We start from the raw sequence: 7,421 nt of genomic DNA, 5'->3' as shown, positions 1-7,421 counted from the left end.
ATTATTTTTTCTATAAAGTAGATAATTACAAAAATTTTATTAACTTAACAAAAAAAGTTTCTTCACATAAAAAAGCATATATAATATTTTTTAAAAATTTAATAAATAATATTTAATAAATCAAAACTTATTTCTATAATTTTTTAGCAAAATTTACCATTCATAATTCGCCTCTTAAATTTTTTTTAAATATGATATGTGCTTGTTTATTTAAGAAAATTTTATTTTTTTTTAAATTAATAAAATTTTCTTAATTAACTAATTTACAAAAAAAAAAAGAATTACATTATGAAAATTTAATAAAATAAATGATAAATTTATAAAAATTATCTTATTTTTTATAACAAAGTAATTATATTTTCATTAATTAACCATAGAATTATCTTTAATGAAATTTTGAAATTTAATACGAGTAGCATGATGAGACAATATTAATTTTTATTTCAGTTTTATTTTATTTTCAGTTGAGTTGAGACAATTTAAAATAATTTTTCAAATTTTTCTTTTTTTAAAAAAAGAAATCACCATTCGTCAGGCTAACTAATCTAACAATTATCGTTTTAATTCGATTGAGAGAATAACCGAAAATCGGCCCTTTTCCGGTTAAAGACCAATTCGAGCACGTAAAACTATTGACTGAAGGCCGATCCTATGCCCAAACCGGCCCCTCGCCACCCGCAGCCGAGGTGAAGCGCCTCCACCGCCACAACCTATTCGCCGCTTTATGGATTGTTCTAAAAAATTATATACCCAAACACAAAATTGAATGTGAATCAGGGACTCTTTGCATCACTTTATTTTTATTCATTCATTCATTGATTCATTCAGCAGAGTACAACAAAGAAGACGCAGTGTTCTATTCTCATTTTGGAGGAACTTCCTGAGATATTTTTTTAATTGGCCTCTGTAATAGATGAAAATGATCCCAAAGCCAACAGTATAATCCATATCCCATTCAAAGTTATCATACAGTAATGAACAAGTTAAAGGAATTCAATTTATTCTTGGATTATTTTTAGTGTCTGATACTTCTGCTGTTTAATTGTACAATAGATATCATTATGTCTTTGCTAAACTAGCTAGGAATCGAGTTCTGATGTGATTGAGTGTTGACTGTCAATTCTCTCATCAGGAACATCAATGCAGCAATCCACTGCCAATCCTAAAATTAATGATATACAATCTTTCTTAACTGCAAAATGTTCCTCCTTTACCTGCAAATTAGCATCTGCTATTTCAGCTACTGCATCTGGTAATGCTTCCTTTATATATTGCTTCAAGCTCATTCTTCCACCAAATATGACTCCATTAATAGTATTCCAAAGCTATACACATCCCCTTTTTGTGGAAACAAGGTCTTCTGATCCATACTCTACACATCAGGTTGAAGTATGTCATTAAGATGTTAAAATTACAGAACATAGGATTACATGAAAATCACAAAAAATCTACAACTTTACCTGTTGCCATATACCCAATAGTAGCCAAGGTTCTTGTTTGTTTCATAGAATTTCCTTCGCCTAAGAGCTTGGCGATGCCAAAATCAGCTACATGAGCAACCATCTGCATCTAGCAGGACACTGCTTGGCTTCAAATCACAATGAACAATAGGTCTAGAAAAGCCATGATGAAGATATTCCAATGCTGATGCAACATCTATCGTCATGTCTAGCCTTCGATGGATATCCAAAAAATGATTATGAGAATACGACCACTTTTCCAAGCTCCCATTTGGCATGTAATAAAAAACCAATGCTTTGAAGTCAAGGTTAGAGCAACAACTTATAATTTTGACAAGATTTCGGTGGCGGGTATTGCTCAGTACCTCACAGTCTACATCAAAACTCTTAAATGCTCCTTCAAGTTGCAAATTGAAAACCTTTATTGCAACATCCTTCTCATCCCCAAGTGTTCCTTTATATACAGTACCATAACCTCCTGTACCAATTATGTTGCTGCTACAAAATCCATCTGTTGCCTGTTGAAGTTCTTGGAAGGAATTGTCTTCTCCATGTTGCCACAATTACAAGATCTTGATCAGCAACAGTTTTCAACTTAATTTTTGCCTTTCGACATCTTAAAGAGACAATAATGACAACTATTGTCAACATGATAGCAGGAAGAATATATACTAGTATTTGCTTGGTGGCAGTCTTGTAACTTCCATGAATACTAATTTTACATGGTGTAAAATTAAACAGACTGCCACAAAGTGCATAGTTTCCCAAAAATGACTGAACTGAAAAATTTGCAAAAGCTCCAGCTGTGGGAACTTCTTCTAATTTTTTGAAAGAAATGTTGAGATGTTTGAGATACTTGAGTCCATCCAGGGACATGGGAATTGTTCCTAACAGATTGTTATTGGCCAAATCCAAGGCTTCCAGGCTGATCAAGTTTCCAAATGTTTAGGGAATAGGGCCTTCAAAATTGTTATGTCTTAAAGAGAGTATCATCAGGCTTTGGAGGTCCCCAAGGGAATCCGGAATGATACCAGAAAAGTGATTATTTGATAAATTTATTTTTTTTACAACCTTCAGATTTCCAATACTTGGAGGTAGGTGGCCACTCAGAGAATTTGATGACAAGTTCAAATACAGGATATCTTTTAGGTTCCATAAAGTAGAAGGTATTGTAGAAATAAAATTGTTGGAATCTAAGTGCAGAATTCTTAGTGAGCTAGCATCCACCAGGCAAGCTGTTAGAGTTCCAGAGAGGAAGCTGGTAGAGTTCCAGAGAGGTTGTTTCGACTCAAAAATAATTATCCCAATCTACTCATTTGGCAGGGAACCATTCAACTTATTTAAGGCATAAAACTTGGAGCTTATGCAATCTACCAATTGTGGCAGGAATTGATCCTATGAATTCATTGTTTTGCAGGAGTAAGGTTGTGAGGTTGCTCGTAAGGCCTACTTCTCTTGGTATGCTGCCTTTCATGTTGCAACTTTCTACATTGAAATATTGTATAGCAGAGAAATTACCAATTGAAGTTGGAAGAGTGTATGAAGAGAACCTATTTCCCCCGGTACTTCTCCTGCATAATGTTCAAAAACAGAGTCTACATTGAATAGTAAGGTCAGGGGAAAAAAATTGAAAATTTAGTTTGTATATGGCACCTGTCAAGTTACTGAAGCCTAGATAGAGATCTTAAGCAATGTCAGATTTCCGAGAATTGTTGGAATGTTTCCGGTGAAATCATTATCGTTCAGATACACACGAAGCAGCTTTTTACATTGCCCTAAACTTGATGGAATCCGTCCAACCAGTTGATTGTGATCAACAAAAAGTCTCTCAAGATTTGGAAGATTTTTACACATCATCTGGTAGACTACCAAATATATTATTGTTCGCCAAATCAATAATTCTCAAACAAGAAATGTTGAAAATAGTCCATGGCAATGAACCCGCAAATCTTCTGGTTACCATTCAAGTTGATTGTCTTCAGGTTGGCTAAATTGCCAATCTCCTCAGAGATGTTTCCTTGTAGGTTATTGTTCATCAGCTGCAAAGTTTTTAGGTGTCGAAATGTTGAACAAGGAAGGTGGGATAATATCTAAGAAATTGTTATCATCCAGATATAGTTCTTCAAGTTTCGGTAATGAGCCAATCCAAGGTGGGATCTCTTGGCTAAAATTGTTTGATCCCAAGTTGATGTGTCTCAGCTGAGGAAGATGAGGCAGCTCAGATGGCAGAGGGCCATGGAAAGTATTGCTGGTGAGACTTAGCTCAGAGAGGAAAGATAGATTCCCTATGCGTGGAGGGATGGTGCCCATAAGACCCATGAGAGAGAGATTGTGAGCTGTGACTCTATGATTCGTATGGTCACAAGAGACGCTAATCCAGCTGCATACTGAGACACTGGTAGACCAGTTGGTAGCCAGATAATTTAGAGGGTCGAGAGTGATATGTTGTTGAGTGCAAGAAGAGCATCTTGTTCGCTGCTGATGCTGAGTGATGCTACAGAAGCAGAGCAAGACAAGACAATGTGAAGTGATAAAGCTGCAATGGCAAAGGGAGTACAAGTTCTTGCCATTAATTTTTGGCTTAAGATTGTATTGTTATCAATCATAAGAAATGTTTGAGGTCTGCTACATATGTATATATGTAATAGTTTATCAAAGTTGAATGACCAGCTTAAGGTATGTTTCAATCAATCACAGTTCTTCAATCATCAAAATAAAATAAAAAAAGAAAGGTTAAAAAGGTGGAAACAAAATTTTAGGTTTTTAATTTGATTCGCTTATAAAGATTAAAAAAATCGAAATAATCATACCGAATTGATCATTCATAAACCCTCACCACTTCACAAACGCCTTCAACCCCTCAAAATTTATCTCTTGTTTCAAAATCTGAAAAGATCTCTGGAGCCCTCACTTTTCTCTCACGATCTCACCTTTATCCATTCCTCTGTTAGGGCATTACACGTCTTCATCGATCCTTCATCTTGCCTCTTGGCGTCCTCACTCCTCACCCCATCTCGTTGCCTCACAACCTCACCTCTATGCTGTCGCTTCACAACGCTCGCGTTGACACTGTCACCTTATAGCCCTCACTTCAATGTCATCACTCTTTTTCTCCTTACCTCGCCAGAAAAAGGTTTCTCCTCATGCCCTCCATCATCTTTCTTATCGACTGTGAAATGTGATGGAAACTTTAGATTGTAATTTCTTTAGCATTTTGTTGGATATTTGTAAACGTCTATTTTTGCACTTCCTTGTGCACGAGCCCAATGATCAAAATCAAAGCCAACCAAAGAGTCAAGCAGAATAAATTATAAAATTTTTGAAAGTTTAGTATTTTCAAGGGTTGAATTGAAAGAATAAGATAACCTAGAAATGAATCTTATAGCTTGTTTGGGAGGAAGTTTTGGAAAGTAAGAGATAAGTTTTTAAAGTACGTACTTAGGTTTTTTGAAGTTTCAAAATCTTCAAAATCCTCAATTTTTTCAATCTATCAAATTAGTGGACTTGAGAGATTTTGCTACCTCACCTTTTATTATCTTATCTTACTTTATAAAATATTCACTCACTTCGTCTAAAAGCACTATAAAGAGTTAATTAGGGTTCAGTATGGGAAATTACATCATGATGCAGTAATTATCAATAGCTAAAGGAATTTCTTCGATTCAAACAAATTTTGACACAATCGTATTATATTTTTAAAATAATAGATGTATATATTATATTTAAATTTAAATATAATTTATATAATTATTTAAATATAAAATTTAACAAGTGTTCGACTAACTTGTTTGATTTTAAAATTACAAAAACTAAATTATTGGTTTCATCAAAATGTTAAGAATTTAATTATTTCAATTGGAACTTAGATTATATTAATGGTATGAACTATTTTGTTGACGGATTAAAAAGTAAGAAACTATTTTATTTGATTCTGAAAATATAATAATTAAGATGAAGATTAAATTGTAAATTATAATTTTTTTGAAATACCATTGTAACCTAAAAAAATTTTAAAATCCCAGGGGCCAGTCCTCCCTTGGCCCCTGCTCCTTCCGTCCCTGAATGATTTTCCTTTTTCAATTTTTTTTCTTAGTTAATTTTGGTTTTCTTGGTCTTATTTTCTGTTTGGGTGTTGAGAAAAAATGAAAAAAAGGAAAGGACATGAAGAAAGAAATTATCTTTGGCTATTGATATTTTTTTTTTTTTTTTGGAAAAACAAATTTCATTGAAAGAACTCAAGAGAATGCAGTCAAAGATTTAGAAATAGCTAAGGAAACTAAATGGGATGGAACACCTTTTCTATCCAGAAAAGCTCTTTCTCAACAATAGAAAAAGGCTCCTTAGTGTTGGAAAGGAAAGAAAAATTCTAGATTTTATGGGGTCAAATATCAACTGTTAAGTTTAGAATCTACTCTAAAACCAAGTGATTGTACAAATTAAATCCCTAGAATCATGTTGTCATTTGTTTTTTGGTATTCTTTTTTTCTTTTATATTGTAATTACATCGTAAATGTGTATGAAATAGTATGAGAAATTGCATAACATTTTAAATCTCTTCTACTTTCTTGGTATCAGGGTGAGCATTCAGTTCGAACCGAACCGAACTGAATTAAATTATAAAACCGAATTATGTATATTAGAAATCGAACCGAACCAAAATAGATAAAAATTGATTCGAACCGAACCGCTTTATTTCAGTTTGGTTTAAATCGATCGGTTTTTATTTTTAATTGATTTTTAATTTAGACTTGATTTTCAAATTATTTGATCTAATTTTGACTTTGGTTTGAATCTAATAACCATTAATCAATAAAATTAAATAATTAATATATATATAATTAAATATAATTCATAAATTTCTTATAAAAATAAATCAATTCAAAAATCGATTTAGTTCAATTTGGTTCGATTTGAACATATAAATTACTATTTGGTTTGGTTCAGTTTAACCGATTTTTTTTTCTTCAAAACAGAACCAAACCGAAATAACTGAAATTTATATAATGTAAAACCGAACCAAACCGATTAAATTTTAAAATCAAACAGATTGAACCGAAATGACTTGATTTGGTTCGATTTTTCAGTTTGAACCGAAATTTGCTCAATCCAAATCAGAGTCTAACAACCATCCATATTCATCTTTTCTTCTACTAAATTTTTTCCTCATTTTCTAAGAAGGAGATAACTGAAAACACCACAGAATCTTCCACAATACAATTCGCAACAAATTTTTAAGTGCCTCAAACCAATCAAACTTCAGAATCTCCGCTTCTCTACAAATCACACGACATAAACTAAATGAATCCAGCTTTCGTGAATGGTTCCAATCACTATTGCTTGTGATTAGAGGGAAAGGGAAGACTGGATATCTCAATGGCGAGATTACTCCACCAGCAAGTACTAATGCGCATTACAAAAAATGGGAGGTAGAAAATTTTATTGTAATGGCGTGGTTGATCAATTCTATGGAGCCAAAAATTAGAACCTAACTATTCTACAAAACTGCTCATGAAATCTACAAGATGGCTCAAGAGATGTATTCTAATTTTGAAAACACATCCCAATGTTTTGAGATACGATCCACAATTTGCAATACTCGACAAGGAACAAGGTTAGTAACAGAGTATTACCATACTCTCACTGAATTATGGTAGGAAATGGATCCTTTTTATAAAGTAATTTGGCATTGCCTTGATGATGGAGTACTCTACAACAAGATCCTTGAAAAGGACCGAGTGTTTGATTTTTTTCAAGGACTCAACCAAGATTTGGAAGAAGTTAAGGTGAGAATAGCATCAAGCCTCTTCCATCTAAAGCAATGTTTTTTAATATAATCAATTTCGAACAAAAATTTAATTTGCCCCTTTGTTATTTATTATTATTTTTTATTAATTTAAGTATATGATATTCTCACATTTGGACTGAGAGTAATTTTCAAATAAAATCCTCTTAATCAAGACC

General features: G+C 32.9%; 1 long non-coding RNA gene across 2 annotated transcripts; it reads right to left on the bottom strand.

Annotated features, from left to right (window-relative positions):
- Positions 1-992: 992 nt before the first annotated feature.
- Positions 993-4,715, bottom strand: LOC110652295 (uncharacterized). 2 transcript variants are annotated; one of them, XR_002494406.2, is made up of 4 exons: positions 4,271-4,715; positions 3,114-3,954; positions 1,461-3,031; positions 993-1,372 (listed from the first exon to the last, which is right to left on the bottom strand). It is a non-coding gene; the product is annotated as an uncharacterized LOC110652295 (long non-coding RNA). The 2 variants fall into 2 exon arrangements; XR_009148226.1 differs by having other exon boundaries at positions 3,114-4,715.
- Positions 4,716-7,421: the final 2,706 nt, after the last annotated feature.

The sequence above is a fragment of the Hevea brasiliensis genome, chromosome 4, assembly GCF_030052815.1.
Source record: "Hevea brasiliensis isolate MT/VB/25A 57/8 chromosome 4, ASM3005281v1, whole genome shotgun sequence".
NCBI lineage: Eukaryota > Viridiplantae > Streptophyta > Magnoliopsida > Malpighiales > Euphorbiaceae > Hevea > Hevea brasiliensis.
The sequence above is the reverse complement of the archived record's forward strand: the minus strand, read 5'-3'. Positions and strand labels throughout refer to the sequence as shown.